The 19,500-nt window shown below is 29.3% G+C and overlaps 1 long non-coding RNA gene across 1 annotated transcript; it reads left to right on the top strand.

Moving 5' to 3' along the window:
- The first annotated feature begins 14,759 nt into the window (after nt 1-14,759).
- On the top strand, nt 14,760-16,851 carry LOC148234918 (uncharacterized). The gene is made up of 3 exons (XR_015809558.1): nt 14,760-15,505; nt 15,619-15,719; nt 15,791-16,851. It is a non-coding gene; the product is annotated as an uncharacterized LOC148234918 (long non-coding RNA).
- The last annotated feature ends 2,649 nt before the right edge of the window (nt 16,852-19,500 follow it).

Raw genomic sequence — 19,500 nt, 5'->3', positions numbered from 1 at the left:
ACCAGAAGCACAATTGTTTTTTTCTTGTTTGAATTAAACAAATTTATTATCGGTTGAATTTATTATATACATATGTATGAATTAAATGTAGATGTAGTGAAGTATGTCATCTTAGGGCATAGTCTTTATTGCGTAGCTTTGTAATCTAAGAAGGCCTTTTTCATTTCATTTTTGTTGTGAGCTTAACTGGTTAAGGGTGGTGCCCCGGTGGTGGGTCTAGTGAGAAATTTGGGTCTCTTTGGACGCAACTGATTTAGAGCTATGCTTGAGTGGTTATCTTGACTACAACATACATAAATTCACTAGAATGATTTAGCTGCAACTATATTCATGGATTGTCCGCTATTAAATGGCAGGGTTTTTTTATAAAACAATTTTTTAGCAGTTTTATTTTTTAGAATCTTTTAAATTTGAATTGACGAGTCATCCCTTATCCTCCCTCTCCTTGCCACTATTTTTTTTGTTTGTTTGTGTTACACATTTTCCTCCTTAATTGGCATTAATCAATCATTAAAAAAAATCTTAAGCGCTAATGCATTTTGCAGGACAAGCTCTAGCATTTCTGATTAATTCAGAATTTAAAATATTTACTATATAGCAGTACTCTTATATTTTCAATTAAAAGTTGCTCATAAATCAACGCATGTTATTAAAATCTGGTCAATTACCGTGTCATTAAAATGAAAAACTATATTGTTTGCTAACAATCATTAACAGAATTTTAGTTAAAATGATTAAAAAATCTTTCACATAGGTTGCATGATTAAAAATCATAAAAGAGAACTAGATTTGCACCCTGCGTTATTCTACCGTTTCTAAAAGCATGAGCCACGTAGGAGGCTTTATCGCTCCACGACCGTATTACCGAGAACCACCTACAGTTATCTTGCAAAACTCTTATGCTACTAAATAATATATCGAGTTATCGATTAGAATCGTTTGAAATTATTACCACTTAAAATTATTGAAATTTTTTAAGGATAATTGGAAAGAGCAATATTATTGTACATTGTTTTATTTTTTACATTGCATAAAAATGTTAGTTTACTATTAAAGTGAAATTAATTCAATAATGGTTTATAGTGATAACGATAGCATTTCGATATCGTATTTAACACTTGCCATATAATTTTTTTAATTTTAAAAATTAGTGGCATTGAGGTTTTTTTTGCATGGTGACATACAAAGATTTTATTATTTGCTCTCAGTTGATTAATCAATGGGTACAAAACTAGTAATAGCGGAAAGAAAAAAAAATTTTCTACAATTTTAATGTGTTGATTTGTTTTATTGCACTTTCGTGACCATTTTATTTTAACGCATACATTACCATGGCGTTCGGTTTTTTTAAAATTTGAATCGTACACAACCCACAGCTTGGGAACCATAAAGCTCTCTGGCAGGACCCGTAAGTAGAGTCGTAACTTGGGCATTTAGTTGAGCATTTTTCTCAGGTATTATTACTCCCGGCGGCGGCCCTGCAAATTATTTATTCGCGGCACTGGCATGTCATTTTGGTAAGGCCGCACGCTGAATTGCAAACATTATATTATTAACCAGGGGCGCCCATGATGACAGGCATCTTATAAATAATGCACAAAAAATTAAATATTGACACATCCCTTGTCATATACATATAATACGTATAGATTCAAAAGAATTAGAAAATACGAAAGAATTAATAGAATTTTATGTCAAATTTTGACTTCACAGTTAAATACCTATCACAAAACAAATACAAAGTCATGCGATGGTGATTATACTCGGTAGTAAAAACTTAATTAACTCTAGTATCAGATATAAATAAACGTTACTGGTGGAAAAATTAATAAAAATATATAACACGTAACATTTCGCGTCAAATAATATGCTTTGTGTTTGATATGGCATAAACATGTATATATATATATATATATATATATACATATGTAATATAAAAATATATGTGTACATATGTAATAAAAAAATGCCGAGAATGTAACAAAGTTAAAACTTTGAATTTTTAATAAACCTGTCAGTGTTTGCTCACGAAGCAATATTAACACGTTCCAGTGTTTATTTATTTTTTATTTTAATGTATTTTTCGTGTAAATTTGCAACAGTGTAACTTTAACGCAGTTATACATTTTGCAACAGTGTAACTTTTTTGAAATAACGCGATTAGATCTTTTATAGTAAAATTGTTTTAATTCTTATGACGTAAATATAGGTTATTAAAAAAAATTAATACTTAATGAAGTGGTGGTTTTAGCCACCAGCACAATTTGTTAAAATAAAGTTACTCTAACGAAGATTTAAAAATTAACCCGCCTCGAAAGTGAGGCCACACACTGTATATTCACACAACTATGAAAGAGACATCTCGTGACCAAATAAGTGCGGTAATTATTAAAAATATTGCACGAAACACCTGATTGCACATTTCTTTTGAGACGTTAATAATCCACAAAAAAAAAAACTTTTTGTTTAAATAGCGCGCGCATTAGACAATACATTTTACTATGCGCAAATTAGTATTGTTCTTTAATTCTTTAGTTAACGATCGCCGGAGCGTTTATATGATGACATTCAACCGTTTTTGACGTATATATATTTGTATGTTAAAAGAGGGGTGCCATTGACTCTCAATATCTTCATATGCGATTCGCCATAGCTTGCTCGAACCAGAATTATTAAAGACGACATGAAATGACATCAGTGGAGAGAACTCAAGAGACTGTTTAGGCACAAGAAACATTAGCGAATAGTCCAGAGAGAATTGCGACAACACACCACTTCTTTGCGAAATCACGAAGCCGACAATAAGACTTCCAAGAATTGATATTTCAACTTCAATGTCTAATATTGGTATCTACGTTTCCCTATATATGTTTTAATTTATATAAATTTATAAAAATTAACTATTGCCTGCTTTTCCAGTGTATATTTGGCTGCAAAGTCCCTCCATTTTGTCTTCAAAACCCAAAGTTTAGTTTTACAAATATATTTAATATAATAATATTATTATATTTAATATAATAATATATGGAGGGTGCCAGCAAGTTATAAACTTAAATTAATTACTTTAATAGTACTTACACATATGTTTTGTTGTTAAATAGATATACAATACATAAAATAGATCATACTTCTCGTACCTTCGTGTATTGTTTTCTAAACTATGTTCCGTGTTAAGTGATAGTGTTTTTTTTGTAAATAAATATTGATCAATTGAAGTTCAAACTTATTTGAAATTTCGATTTTCAAAAATTTCAAAATTTTAATTTTGGTAGAAATGGTTAAACATTATTACATATTAAAGTGAGATATAGCATTATCGAGGTTTTTTCAACGTCATAGTTAATTATAGTCTACTTTACGCCACATAAATTTGAAGAAAGATTTTTTATAGTTTAAAATATAAAAGTATAGATGTTTATATTTTTAATAAAAATCGGCAAAAATAAGTTTTACAAATATTTTTTAATCGTAAATATTTTTAGCGTCATCGAATCACGTACCGCCCCTGCAGCGGTCAGCCGGCGCATGCTTTATTTATGGCAGCATTGTGTGCGGCGTTTGTTGGTGCCTACCGGACCCGCCGTAGTCTGACTTACATACAAACCATTTTTAATTATTATCATCGTATGTACGAAAGGCCCAACAGCGGTATATCCAGCTACATACTACACACTATATGCCTTAATCTGATAAACAGTGTACACTGAAAAAACATTCTGTTTTTAATTCGGCCACAATAAATTATTGCATCGAGTAAAACAACATTCTGCCAGTGAATGGCAAATTTTATAAACACATCCATTATAGGCAATGTAAATCTTTCAAGCATTATATGATTACATGTCATAAAGGCATCTCAGAGCTACATTGCGTAAGCACTAGATGCATGTGCTATAGATAATCTGTTTATATTATATGTTTAATAAACGACAATCAGAACTATTTATGCATACATAATCTCCATAGATCGCGACCTGAGTAACATACAAATGTTTGGACCACTTAAGATTTAAAGATTTTAATAATTAAACGGTGAAAATTTAGAATTAACCAGAATAGAACAGATTCAATAATGTTTACAAAAACGTTGACTAACTTTACCATCGCCCCTCCAAAGTAAGCTGGGCAGTTACGTTAAATTTAAATCTAGCGTTAAATACATGGACTTACCGGGACTCCAAGGCTAAATTTAATAAGCGTAGTTTGTGTTTAATAAGTATTGGCGACGAATTTTGTCATGCTTGATGCAAATGTTAAAGAATGCCTCTGGCAAAGATGCTATATATATTTAAAAGAAAAGTTTATAATTAGTAGAAAATTTTTTACAGACATTTAAAATATGTAAAAATAAAAAGTAGATTTCCTTACAGCTTAAATCATATAAAATAGTAACAAGAACAATGACAATATTTTTTTGTATTAGCTCTTCAAGGCACTACCGGTAATACGATTGGACCTTTTTGATGTTTTAATCCTACAATTCTTGACACACTTATCTTATGAAAATGGTTGTTTAATTTAAATAGTTTATATACAGTAAAATTATTTAGCATTTAAATTAATACAGATTATTCTTATGTCTGGTTTTACTTTTATTTCTTTACTAGTTCATCTACATGAGAGTTCAGTGAAGATAAATGCAGTGTTTTCTTTGGCAATAAATAATAATAAAAAAAAATATTTTTTATTATCAAAAAAAAAAGTTTTTGCAAAAAAAAATAAAAAACATATATTTCATAGTTTTGGTATCGAATTATTTATACATTTAGGTTAAAAAATATTCAGAAAAAAAAGTTTTTGCAAAGAAAATAAAAAACATATATTTCCTATTTTAGGTATCGAATTATTTATACATACATATGCACGTATTCATTTCTTTAAAGTGTCTTCTTGAGCGACGGGCTGCTTAAAGTGCTCGAGTAAAGTTAGTATTAAGATTGCATTAAAAGTTAGGAGTGTTTCATAATAGTACAAAGTTTACAGACTGCATCGATTCGGAAGAACAGAAAAACGCTCGTCCGGGATAATGTTTATTTAATAAGGAGAAGAAAAGCTTTAGTCTTGCGAGAGAGATGTACACCGAACGATCGTGAGGAGGACGGGGGGAGCACTAATGCAGAAGAGAAGGAGAACGTGTTTCGAAAAGTTTCGCATTTAAAATAGCGCAGCTGGCCTCAACTTTCCCATTTCGGGAAAACGATCGTTCCCCGTTCGGCGCATTGACACGATAAATTCCGACGGCACGGCGAAAAATGACGCTAACTAAAGTGCCCCTCCCCGCTGGGACCATCTGTAGCCCGGGGCGCTAATTTTGTGGGGGTGGACGATTTCTTCAAACGCCTCCCTATCTCTCCTTTCGCTGTCACCACTCGAGACGTTTTTTTGGGCTCGATAAAGGGGTTATTCGAGAAAATGAGAAAATATTTTTCGCAGTCACAGAATTATTATTTGCATGCGAAAATCTAGGGTTACTTTAGCATTCAGAGACAACCATTCACCGTTAAAAGGTTAGAGAAAGTCTTAGCGATTTTTACTTGATTTGCCATAGTATTTTTTTCACAAGGGTACATGCGACAGTACAAGTTGCAAAATATAAGACCGACAATTTGAAAACTTCTTGATATAACGATATGCGTTTAATTTATGACAATGAACTATAGTTAAAATTCTATAAAGTATTTTAAACTAATAATCAAATTAGGTTAAACTTTTTTTTGAAGCACTAAAAGTGAATTCCAAAATAAGTAGTTGCTGTTAAACTATATATCTTACCAACCGTCTTGTAGTAATTTAAATATAAATATTTATTACCTGCTCGAAAGTATTTTTGTATTTTTTTAAGAACATACTTTTTTAAATTCACTGAGGCTAAATATAATAATAATATAATATTTATGTTTAAATCGATTTTTTTTGCTCAAAATATAAAAGTGTAAAATTAGGTAATTCATATTGATTGTTTGGCTGATGCAAATCTGTCCGCACAAAATTTCATACGTATCCTCTGCTGGATACAAGTTCAGAGCTGAAATCTCGCGTATTCCAAGTAGCAAACAAAATGTTTGTATAAGAATCAGTTTTAATGGAAGCTCAAGTAAAAGTCTAATTAAAAGTAATTTTTTTAGGGCAGCGTTTGATTTGAAATATTTATTTTCCTCGACTTAATCAATCATAGGTGATTGTCTAAATAACTAATCAGAGCAACAAATTCATTAATCTATATGATAAGTTTTTAGTTGGTTTTCAAATACTATCCTTTTTTTTATATAAATAAATATATATATACAATACTTAATGAGAACGTTGTATATGCATATGTCAATTTATATGTAATTAATTAGATTATTTTAAATACGGAGAAGTTTCTAATTAAAACTGATGTTTTCTTCTCATTAAAGGGCAAAATTATGATAGTAGCCTTTGCGCCTTTACACAGTATGTTTATGTTTCAATATTCACAAAAAAAATCCATACGAGTTTTACTTGAACAAAAATCATATTTTCTGAGAGAATAATAATTAAAAACACGTACGGCTGTATTTATTTTTATGCATGAATTATTTTTTGTAACCTACAGAGTATTGAATTATTTTTATTCAGAATAAGCAGCTATGTGACATTTCGGAATTAAGTTCTTCGCCGTAGCTCCTTAAAGGTTTAAAACGCAAGTGAAGTTTTTTTAACAATCATGTGTGTCAATTAATTATGAAATAAAATCCATCTTAAACATGCACATTGGGTTTAAGTAGAATTCCTTTAAAACGATACGGAGGTTCAAACTACTTTATCGAGAAGTAAAACCCTTTTCGATGTTGAACTTATCTCTGGTATACGTAAAAATAAAACTTAAAAAGAAAACGAATTAAGAAAAAATCGATATAAGGACAAAACACGTGAGCAACATTCAATACCGAAGCATATTCGACTCTGTATCGCTTGTTTGTATACTAATTTACAAAATGTGAAGAATGCAAAGGTGCACATCGAGCACTAGTGCTTCTCAACCTTTGCCACTACAATTCGAATAATAATTTACCACTTTATTATATTATCAATTTATTTTAAAAGCAATTTTTATAAATTTTTGTTGGCTTGGTCACGATCGACTATTATTTTTTAGAAAGATTCATTTTTAAGGTTATTATTCATGTTATGATTGAGTCAAAAATTGATACGGTACGCGTCTTGATTGATTAACTGCCCGAAAAAACAGAGGGGGATCATATCGTCCGTTCGAAAACGCAATATCCTGACGTCAGGTCGATGATTGTGAATTATTGCCATCGTCTTTCGGTAAGTGAAAAATTGACACGGACTAGAACGCCCACCGAAGAACATCATCAGCTTTTTCGAGTCGTGGGTTTGACTTATCTATAACTATATAACATTACACCGACACTTTTTACTCACCCATGATTGAGTGCCATAAATATAAATATACACACACTTGTCGGTTTTGATGTTTTAATACGGGAAACATCCGATTATCAGAATGGAAAGTACATATGTTCATATGAAATATAGATGTAATTTATTTATAAATTTATTTATAGGCCATCGTAGCCATGTCTTTAGTAAGTATTTTTTTAAATATATTAAAACCAAGGAAATATTTAAAAATAAACTTGTTTAGATCTGAGGAAAATATTGTACTTCCGGAATTTAAAACTGTTAAAATAAACGCGATAGTTATTCAATATAGATAAAAAATGTTTGGTATCAAGTTGACATAAACAGTTATTACCGTTTATTGTGAAAAAAACAGTAATTGTTAATACTTTATATAATAATGACGTTCTTATTTAATATAATTCCAGCATTAATTAATTATTTTACTTATTGCAAATGGGTGAAGCACTTAGTTGCTTAAGCTAGTCTAAGCCCTATCTTTTTAGATATTTAGTAAATTTTAGTAAATTAGTTAATCAATATATTGGGTTAATTTTTTAAAACAGTTTTGAATATGCGATTTTTATTTTTTATTATTTTTTTTATTAAAACCTTAGAGGCATAAGCCCAATACGTTACAACAGAGTAAATCTGTACTAATTGAGTAAATAAATCAGATATATAATAAATATCTACAAGTTAGTATTAACCGGTGACATCTATATTAATAATTATAAATTATTATGTGTAATATAATTTTTAACCAAAATATGTAGGACAGGTTTTTAATATTAGCGCATTTTTTATTAGTAGTAATTCAAGTGTCGCTAAAAGACTACCATTCTCACTAAGATAAAAAAAATCTTCAGTTACTGTTGTTGTTTTTTTGAGTAAGATAAAAAAATTTACGTACAATACAAATCTAAAATACCATGAAATCTAAGTATAGTGTCGAAATGAAAGTAATTAATATTCAGTTAATTTATAGAGACTACTTTTTGAGAAGCGCTGCCCTTAATGGTCGTGGCATAGGGAATTCCACTGGACCACTGTGTAGCTTGCATACCTTCCATTGTGATATAAACCCGAAAAGGTTAATCGGCGCCTTTGTTGTTGAATACGTAGAAAGAAAGGGCAATATTGATCTTGATTGGTAAATATTTTCGCCTCATCACCTGCCGATATGTGACGCCGGCCGAATTCCTCACTGGGCTAAAAGGGTAAGAGGAATTCGGGTGACAATTTTTTTTCTTAATTCTTATAAAAATACATAACTATCTTAACGCGCATAATGGGTTATTATTTAATTACACGTCCTTTCTAATTAGCGGAGGCTGTGTTCACTTACACGAATGCATTGTAATAATAATGGGGTTAACCCTTATCCAATTGGTATCTGAAACGGCTTAATAGCTGGAGACACATTTGTTTCTATCTCAGGAATTTGAATGTTGTTAAAAATTAGTTTTTTTTTATTGTAGGGCATTAAATGGATATTATCAACCCTCGTTTTTATTGGTCACGCTTGATAATAAAGGGTTAAAGCAAGAGTATATAATAATAATGTATTCTAAAAGGCAGAAAGATTAATAAAAAATCCTAATATTATATAATTAAATTTATACCTATTGTTTATAAACGAGGCAGTGATTATAATTAAAATATAGCAATAAAATAATGTTAACTATGCCAAAATTTGCTAAAAATAGGAAGTAAAAAGAAACAGTTAAATATATTTAATTTTTAATTTTTTTATACAAAAACGGATAATAACCAAATATCCTCTTATAAAGGTATTTCAAGAACCATTTCTAAGCTTTTTTGATTTAGAGAAAGTATTTGGTTATCTAGTGATTCCAAAATATATGTCTCGATTCAAGAATTCTGCAAACTTAAGTGTAATAGCGGACGCTAATAACGTTCTTCATAACAAAGCAGAGCATCTTGGAAGATTTATTACAGACGTCGTTTACGTGTAGAGAAAATCTTAACACGCTTTCAAAAGTGAATCTGAGATCTTTAGTGTTAGTTTTTCTGAGCAAAATGTTCTTAATGACGTCGTAGGAATAAACTGATAGCGAACGGGATCGATAAAATGACATAGAAGACAGACGGATGTCGGAATTACATCTTCACAGAAAATCCAAATCACTCTGTAGAGAGGATTTCGCCAGAGATAGAATGGATTTAACTAATCCAAAATCAATACTCTTTCGGTAATCGGCTGCCATAAAATAATGAAATAATTGATGATATATTAATTCTATACAAAAAATACAATCTCGAATTATTTAAATTCTATAAATAATACAGTTAGTATTTTATTTTTTTTTCTTATATGTCTTATATTATCTTTTTACTAAAAATAATTATAAAAAAATATTTATTAAAAATAACTTAAAGTTTTTAACGTTTCATTTCCAGTAAGTGCGATTTTTGTATTCATTTTTAAATGGTGGAGGCAAGTGTTTAAAAGAGGTCCTAGTATTGATGTGTATCTTCTAATTAAACCGTTTATTAATTTAGTAAAGAATAATTTAACTATAAGTTTAGGAGTTTAACTATATTTTTACCTTTAAACGCTTTTAAATTGGTATTTTTATATTTAAAAAACAAAATTTGTATCGCAAGTAAAATCAATCACAAACTACTTGCATAGTTCAAAATAAAATATCTTCAACAAACTTGTTAAAATTTGGCTAGACCCGCAAAAAGGGTCAAGGCAAGACCCTTCGGTCTGGCACCGCACCGCCGGGTATTGACCCATATAATCCCGAAATTAATAAAGTGGTCACGTGGCTGGTTTCGTTGTAATATTTCGTCATTATCGTCCCGTCCGTGTGCGCAATAAATATATAAAGTATTATGTGCACCGCCGCTCTTCTTGAAATATTTAAGGGTTATTTTCGATTACCGGCCACCTGCGCTAATAAAAACTTTTTGGTAATTGTCCCGTCTTTATTATGTTCTCTTTTTTTCTACGTTTACAAATTTACATAAACGAGGTTCGACGCTTTGTCTTTATCTAAGTTGTAAATTTTTTTTCAGTCGTACGAAACGCGTGGAGAATAGTAAATAATGGGGGATTTCGTAACTGCACGTAGCGTGGGCCGAAAGGGTTAATAATTTGGAGTGCTTCTTAGCCGGTGGCGTTTTCGTCATTATTTTGTGTAAGTCGATAAATAAGGAATTATTCGAAAAATGTATGGTTAGATGGAGTTGCAGGTAGCCGAAAGAGTTAATCGATACTTTTTTGTATGAGCGTAACGTTGGGTTGAGTTAAGATATGATTAAAAAGGTAGCTTGGAGATTCCATTTAAGGGCTCTTCAATTTGTTTGATTAATATATAAATAAATTTATAAAGGTAAATTGGACCGTTTTGTTTTTTTTAATATATCTCTATGTTTGATTTTACTTATTAATTACTTATTTTAAGTCTTCTGCAAATTTGCGGCCTTCTGTTTGTATATAAATTTGCTCCTTTAACATTCTCATTGACATTAAACCTTTTCTTCTTGTTAAAACTTTTTGCTATGACAAAGTTATATAACTAGTTATCAAAGAGAAAAAAACGTAGTATATATTTATTAAATATTATTTTTTAGTTTATTTTTTGTATAAAAATCTTTACCCGAATAAAGATTGTATTTTTTTATTGCATAAATATGTAATCTATTGGTGTTGTAGATATTTTACTTTTATTGTTGCAATTGAGTTTTTACATTTTTTACTTGTACTTTTTGTAGCACTTGACTAAATTATTATGCTGGAATTACACGTTTAGGGGTTTCTTATATGCTTTTTAAAATTTAGCTATGAAGCCGTATATTTGTGTCGTGGTTTTAAGTAGTCTTAAATCGATTTAAATTAATGCTAGAATTAGAAGTAGATTTTAGCTTTCTACCGACATTAAATTTCGTCTGTATCGATTTTGTATAAGCTCCACTGGATGCAAGTTAAGGGCTTAATTAAGTGTTATTGGGTTTGAAGCCAATTAATTAGCTTAAGTTCAAGTCGGAGCAAAAAATATTATTTTATGCCAAAGTTCCATCTTTGATATGAGAGGAAATGAGGAAAGATCTACTTATCCTGATCCTCGAACCCGTTTCAAATTTTAATTACTTGGGTTGGAACTAAAATCTATGTTTTTATCTAAAAGTATAATTTTTAAATATTTAAACTGTTTGTCAAGTGTATGTGTTTTTATATTTGAATATACAATATATCTTGTTTTAGTGTATACATCGCGACACTTACTAAAAGCATGTTTATAAGTTTGTTGTTAACATGTAGTGAAAGTCGACTAACTTCACATTATAAAAGTAGCTTAATGCAGATTAACAAATTTACTAAATATATAAATTAAACATAATTTAGTTTTATTCTAGCAAAAGAATATTGTTAAGTATTATTACACTCAGCTATAAACATATTGAAAACAACTAATATATCTAACAAAAAAAGCTAACTACAAATGGTAACTTAAATTATCATTTTATAAGAATAAACTCAATATTATGATATGAAAAATTCACATTTTTTAGTTTAAGAATTCATAATTATTATAAAGCTCAAAACAAATATTTATAAAATGCAAATTCAGGCATGTATTGTAGTGTATTATATCCAAATATAAATATACAATTGATATATTTTTAAGTACTTTAATCCTGAAAAATACAAAATCTAAAAAAAATGGTATAAGCTAGAACAGATACAATTTGCATGTGATTTTATCTGTTAATAAATTTGTCCTGGGATCTAATATTTATCCAAAAGATACCTAGAATTTTTATCAAGGCTTTAAATTGTTGCTACATATACAACTGGTAATCGACTTATATGTAGATTTAATCAAAACATATGTCAATATTACTACAGATATGCTATCGCTGATTACATTTTTTTTAAGTATAAGTATATCATAAGTTTATCTTATTTAGTATTTAATTGTTCTAAAGTCAAGGAGAAAAGGTTAATTAGTAAAAGCTAATATAGTATTTCTTTCAAAATATCGATGAATTTCTTACAAAATTTATATATTGTCAAAATAATAAAAAAATAAAATACTCTTGATCTTTATTTCTAATTTAGCTTAATGATATGTTGGGCTAATATTTATAATTTTAACATACTCTATCTTAATCCACAAAACTGTCCTTTTATATATTTATTTATTTTTAATAACAAATAATACATTGTACATTATCAAAGTGACATCTTTTGACATCAAAGTCAAAAAAAATTTGGAACTCCTGTTTTTACATATATGATATTCACTAAAGTAGATTATAATTAAAAATTCATATCAAATATGTAAGAACATATATCACGATATGTGTTCGTGAGATTAAATATATGTATGTTCCTAATAATGAAAGAGAGATTTTATGACTAAATAATTGTATACATATTTATAAAAAATATATGAAAAAAAAAAAGAATTATTTTTAAATAATAATTGGCGAAAAACAGTAAAGAAATACATGTTTATATATTAACAAACGCTTTTCACATATGATAATTTATATTTACTAGCTGTCGGTACCTCACTATCGTGAGGTACCGATAGCTAGCGAGTGTGCGGATACCGGACCCTCAACTTTTTGGGTTTTAAATATAATTTTTGCTTCGTTCTGATTTTTTAAAATATTTTTTAAAATTTAATGGTTCAAATTGGTCATTACTATTTAAGATTTTCAATGATAGACAAAATAGTTCAATCTATAAAAACTACTTAACATTTTCAATTCATTAAAAAATAGGTTTACAACTTGACTAAATATTTCCAGAAGAAAACATTTTATATTATTTATTAGATTTACAACGTTAGATTTTATCGTTATATTGAAACTTAGATATTTAATGATTAATCTAAATATTGTATATCATTTATGAATAGGTTTAAAACTTGGCTAGATAATAATAAATTAAAAATTGTACTATGAAATTTCAATACAGCGAAGCTCACGAAACCAATGAATAAATTTTGGTGTACTGAAAATTCGTTATATTGAATGTAAGGAAGATGATATATTTTTATTTTATTTTTAATTACTATATTACTACAGCATCAAAATAACCTCTTATAAGGTTGACAGATCGTTTTTGTCCTTGTTTAAGGAAAATGTATGAAACACAATAAAATTTGTGAAAAAATGTTGTATAAAAAAAGTTTGAGGGTCAACGAAACACCTGTAATGTCGCTTTTGAACACATCTGGCACACCCCAAGTCAATGATGAACTGAATTCTTAGAAATATTTTGTCAAGTTATAACGTCATTCTTAAATTCGGAGCAAAATATGTTGTTATGCTGAGATTAGTCTTCATTACAATGAAAACATTTTGCATGAAAGTTTTTCGGGGACAAATTAAAGATTCGTTATACTGGAATTTCATTATTTCGCCTCGCCGTCCTTCACTATAGAACCAAACAACCTAACCTTTTTTTAATGATATTGTATTGATTTGTTCTCATTTCGGTATATTTTGTAATTGTCCAGAATCATCCAATCTATGACTAACCGATCCCGCGATCGCAGCGACGTATGAAGCGACGCCTGTGAGTATTTGTGGAACTGATTTTGACGCCGGCGTAAAACATCATCGTGACGTCACTATGGCATTCTAACGCGAGTGTTTTGGGAATTCGCGGCCCGTTTTAACGATGCATATAACACAATTTTATCATAAATTAAAATTTTAGTAATAAGAGCGTTTTTTAGTTACACCATAACTTACTTTATAATTAAAAAAAGTTGTTTATATGTTTTATGTGTAAATATAAAAGCCAATTAGAAAGATATAATAAACTGAAAATATCAAGCACCTAATATGTTACTTTAGACCAAAAATGCGTTTTAAAAATATTAATAATTTTGAGACCTTTGTCTATCTTTAATAAAAAATACTTTGACTTATTTTGATTGATATATTTTTTAAAGTAAATATTTTTTCTGCGCAGTATTATATATTTTAATAATTAATAAATGCAAAAAGTTTTCACATTATTTAAAATTAATAATAAAATAAACATATTTTAAATCCATAATAAATAAAGAATATTTAAAATCCATAATAAAATAAAAAATATTTTTAAAGTTGAAAAAAATATTTTGAATAAATCTTGAAATTTTATTCTGAAACTTTATAATTTAAAAAATATTAAAATTAGTGATATACAATTTTGTGTAGTTTCCTTTCAAATGTGTCAGTAAGAAGGATTTTTGCAACACTATGTGTTTAGTAGTTGGTTGTTATCGAATAGTACTTATTTTTAAACTTTGCCCCTTTTTGTTGAAAATATTTTTTACTATTACTTTAAATTGGCAACGTTCGCCAAAATGTAAGTACACATTTTTTCTGTTAAGAGAAGCTAATAAAAAATTTACATTATTTATATTATATTTTAAATACCGTATAAACTAAACATATTTAAAAAAAATATTTTTTTTATAATTTGATGATTTTTATACATATATTGATAAGTGTTTTACAATTTAAATCGATAAAATCAATTTCGTAGTTCGTTCTCAAGCGCGCCGGGGAAATACCATAAACGGTATTCCCCGGAATTTCTTATATGTGACAGTTCTTCTGTCATCGGTCAAGCGCGCGCCGGGATACAGCTTAGTGCGATTAAATAAACAGTGAAATATGTTATAATCACAGCATTTTTCTTAAAAAGTTACAATTGTAGATGATTCAAAGTGATTTACCATTGGAATTATAGACTTTATAATCGAAATTATCAATTATGAGTGTGCCAGTAAGTGTTTGGTTATATGAATACTATATCACGGTTATTCTAACAAAATTACTATTGACTTTCTAGGATCTAATATTAAAAGACAAACAGCAGTGATTTGGCAATTGAAGATATACATGCCAAAGTTAATTAAACATATTACAATGGTAGTAATAATGAAAAATCTCATATTAGTGTAAACAAAAAGTTACTTTTTACCCAATATATAGTATCGTTTACAGTCAATTTTCAGAATCAATGAGAGATCTAATAACATTTACGTATGGCAAACAATTAATGTATGACATATTGCGACTATTTTGAAGAAGATGAAGATATGTCAATCTACGTGTTTAATCCTCAACAGTAATTTCCGTTAATTTTGTTCTTCGTTTGTCGTTCAAATTTAATTTATGGATTATAATAGTAGTAATAATGTGTTCAATGTTTACTCTTATAATTTTTTAATTACTTTTCAGAAGCAATGATGGAACAATTTGATGACCTAAATGGCTACAACGTAGAATTGGTATATATAAACAAAGAGTTAATCTTCTCATGTTGAAGTCACTGTCAGCAAGTATTATCTTTTCATAAAGAACATACTACATAAGTTTGATGTAACTGAATATCTTAAATTTGGCTATTCAGAAAGAGGAATGATGACACAGAACAAAAATTGTACATATTTTGCCACATCGGAATTAAAAATAACCCACTCTTAGATATTTTGGCTATCGATTATTCCAGGTATGCAATCACATATTTATAATCATTGTAAAATGTCGTTTATTAGATAACATCCAAGAAAGTACACATTTATAAGCTGTCCGACAGCGCCGATTTGATCGACATTAACTTTCAATCCTCACATACTAAGGATATATTACACGTTCATGTTTAAAACATAACTGGTTAATTTAAAATTCTTAAAATCTAACGTATATATGTATTAAATCGGAAAGCAATGATAATGTTATATGTAATATAAAAGTAAAACTCACTTTTCGGCCTCGGAGCCCGGCGACGGGATTTCAAAATTTGAAGATTTCATTACAAAGATTGTTTTATGATTGTTTATCTAATTTAATCAATGTATTCTTCTTATCCTCAACACATTATGTATATATTTAATTTTCATAGTTATAACACACCTAGTTAATTTGCAATCCGATTATTTATAAAAGCAAAAACTCACTTTTAGGCCTCGGAGCCCGTCGCCGGGAATTCAAAATTTGAAAATTTCATTACGAAGATTATTTTATGATTGTTTATCTAGTTTAATCTATGTATTCTTCTAATCCTCAACACATTATGTATATATTTAATTTTTATTCAGTCAAATGACGAATTAATGAAAATTATTGTCGCGTAGCAAAATTTTATTATTAAATAATAATTATTTAAAAGTGTTGTCACGGTACTATCTATTTGAATTTGAATGCTTATTTTTCATTGGTCGACGCTATTTGAATATTTGAATGCTTATTTTTGATTGGTCGAAACAACAGAACGCATTACCGGCGGCTCGAAAATCAATCGGAACAAATTCAATTTTAATTTTTATTATTATTTATTATTATAATTAAATATAATTCCTTTGTTTACGTGTATTGTTACACACCGTTAATACAAATCGATACGAATTACAGAGTAGATAATTGAACGGAGAATGTTTCGTTTAAAGTTATGCGCGTCCGGAAGCGGAAGCGACGGCGGCGGCTTAGAACAATTATATATAAGATTATCTCGTCATCGTTATCACTGTATTTATTATGTAAATTCTTGCACCAATTTTTTGAGCTCAAACACTAGAAAGTCGTCTCCATTTGGCCGCCTAGCCACCAAAAAATCGATTACGCTCACATAATAACGAATTCGATGCGTTTTTATGAGGTCCGCGTGTGTTTGTGTAGTCGGCGTAGGCGGGGGAGCGATTATCGGCAACGGTCGCACTACATCACGCTGCGGGGTGCGCACCCGCAACACGATACCCATACCTCTTTCTTATATCTTGTGTTCGCGATGCTCATTTCGATACTTTTACAAGCGATCGATCGGCGGAGAATGCGATCGATGAGACTGCGGCCGCGGGGGACGTATTCATACGCGTATTGTCCCCCGGCGTGAGTTACGAGTGGTAGCCGCACACGCGGATAAAGTCGTGTCTATAAATTAATGTGGGTATATCGGGTGCGGGGTTTATGGGTGCAAGGTAGTTATTGGAAAATTGGACTTTTATACGTGTCAATTTCCTATTCCGGTGTCGGCGTAGCGTTAAACGCGCGCTAAAAGAATTTGTTATGATAATTTTTATATTTTAGTTGAAATAAAGTTATAAATAAAAATACTTCTGAATTCAGATTTTTCATATTTCCATTTTTTTAATTATAAAATACATTAAAGGAATAATATATAAGTACATATCTTTATTATTTAATTATATTAAAAATACATTTTTTTTTCAAAAACATATTACATAAAGCTTTTAGGATAAAATTAATTAGTTTTCTGTAGTTTCATTATTATTTTATAGCATTGATGTAAAAAAGTGCATAGTGTATTTTTATACACGATGAAATGTTGTATTTATATTCTATAACGATGCTATATAATTTATATTGATAAATGTTTGACAACTCCATAAAGACTGGCAATCTTAATTAAGCTCATGAAATATTGAGATTACCAAAAATAATACGAGCTTTTAGTATAAGAAACTAAAATAAACCGTCTTAATGTGCTCATGAAATTTAGGGGAATGCGAAAACGGGGGGAAAATACCACAAGTGGGGTAATTCAATGATTAATAGCTAGGCGCAATGGTCCCCCTTAGTCTTATGTATGCATGCAATATTATAAAATCTAGAGAGCTTCTGTTTGATCTTGTTATAATGAAAGTTACACACCGAGTGCCTTATGCAAATTTTGAGCTGCTTCTTATCTTTGTTTATTTTTCTTCTGCGAAAATTATGAATATTTTAATTTAATTATATTAAAAAAAAATTATAGTAATATAAAAAACAACAGTGAAAATAATACGACCTTCAAATATTGTATCGGTATTGTTTGCGGTTAGTTAGATAATAAATCACACCTACGATTTTCCATCGTTCATTCTATGTGGCTCTCTTTTTATTCTATTGGAGAGAAAGAGAGGCAAGTGGCGGCGCGCTTCATAGTCAATTTACTTAATTCAATTGTTCGGAGCAATTTACGCTTATATAATAATATTACATAGCATATTAATTTTATTATTATTGGAATTTATATTGTGACGCGTGGGTGAATTATTTATCGGCAATAATAATAAAGTTAATGCACTAGCATATCAGATTCAATATATTTTATGATGATATATTGTAGCACTGTGTCCTATAAAAATTATTAAAATTCAATAATTAAATGATTATATATATATACTATACGAATTGACTAGATCAATAATTATCTACATATATTCTTGTAAAAACGTAAAACTTTATGGTCTATTTAGTGATGTAATTCCCCCCCTAGTACTAATAACAAAAAAACGTTTGAAATTGTGTAATTATAATACATACATACATATATAAATAGGTTTCAAACACCTGCCCATATTTTTTTAATTTAGTTTTTAACGATTATTTTGAACAAAAAGAGAATTAACATATCTTGAAAGTGAAGCGAAAAAAAGAGAGAGATCTTATAACCAAACAATGTCGTTAATAATTAGAAATATTGCATGGACCACGTCAATTATCTAATAATAATGACAATAAAACTATTTTTGATTGGAAAAAGACGCGCTAGCTAGACAATACATTATATCCTGCTTATAAAAAAAACAATTTTTTATTTCTGATCGCCGTAGTGACCATCTGGACAGTTTAAGGCGTGTCAAAAAAGTTATGCAATTGGCTCGCAAATATCTATATCCACGATTTGACAGAGTTGCCTTGTACCAGCATTATTAGAGATGTAAGATTTGGTCACAGAGACGCGGTGAGAGGCGCAGAAGACAAGAAAATGACACAAAGTCGCAACAGCAAAGACAAGCAGGATGAACCAGGAGACATTGTGGAACTTCCAGCATCATTACAAAAACACATCAGGACATATCTTAGCTTCTTTACAGCTAACAGTAATACAAATAGTCACCACAACAATGACTTGTAAGACCAGTTATTTATACTTTACCGCCTGATAGCGGCATGTACATATATTTCTCTATATACTCGTATAAAGCTAAAACTTAAAATGTGATTATGATTATGGATCATGACTTTAATCAATAAAAAAGAAAAAAAACTGTTTCTGTTAAAAGATTTATTATATACTATTTCTGTTGATATATCAGGTAAATGTAAAATGAGGCGTTC

Source organism: Plectrocnemia conspersa, unplaced genomic scaffold (genome assembly GCF_051122295.1).
Source record: "Plectrocnemia conspersa isolate PC_06_02 unplaced genomic scaffold, ASM5112229v1 ptg000005l, whole genome shotgun sequence".
Taxonomy (NCBI): domain Eukaryota; kingdom Metazoa; phylum Arthropoda; class Insecta; order Trichoptera; family Polycentropodidae; genus Plectrocnemia; species Plectrocnemia conspersa.
The sequence above is the reverse complement of the archived record's forward strand: the minus strand, read 5'-3'. Positions and strand labels throughout refer to the sequence as shown.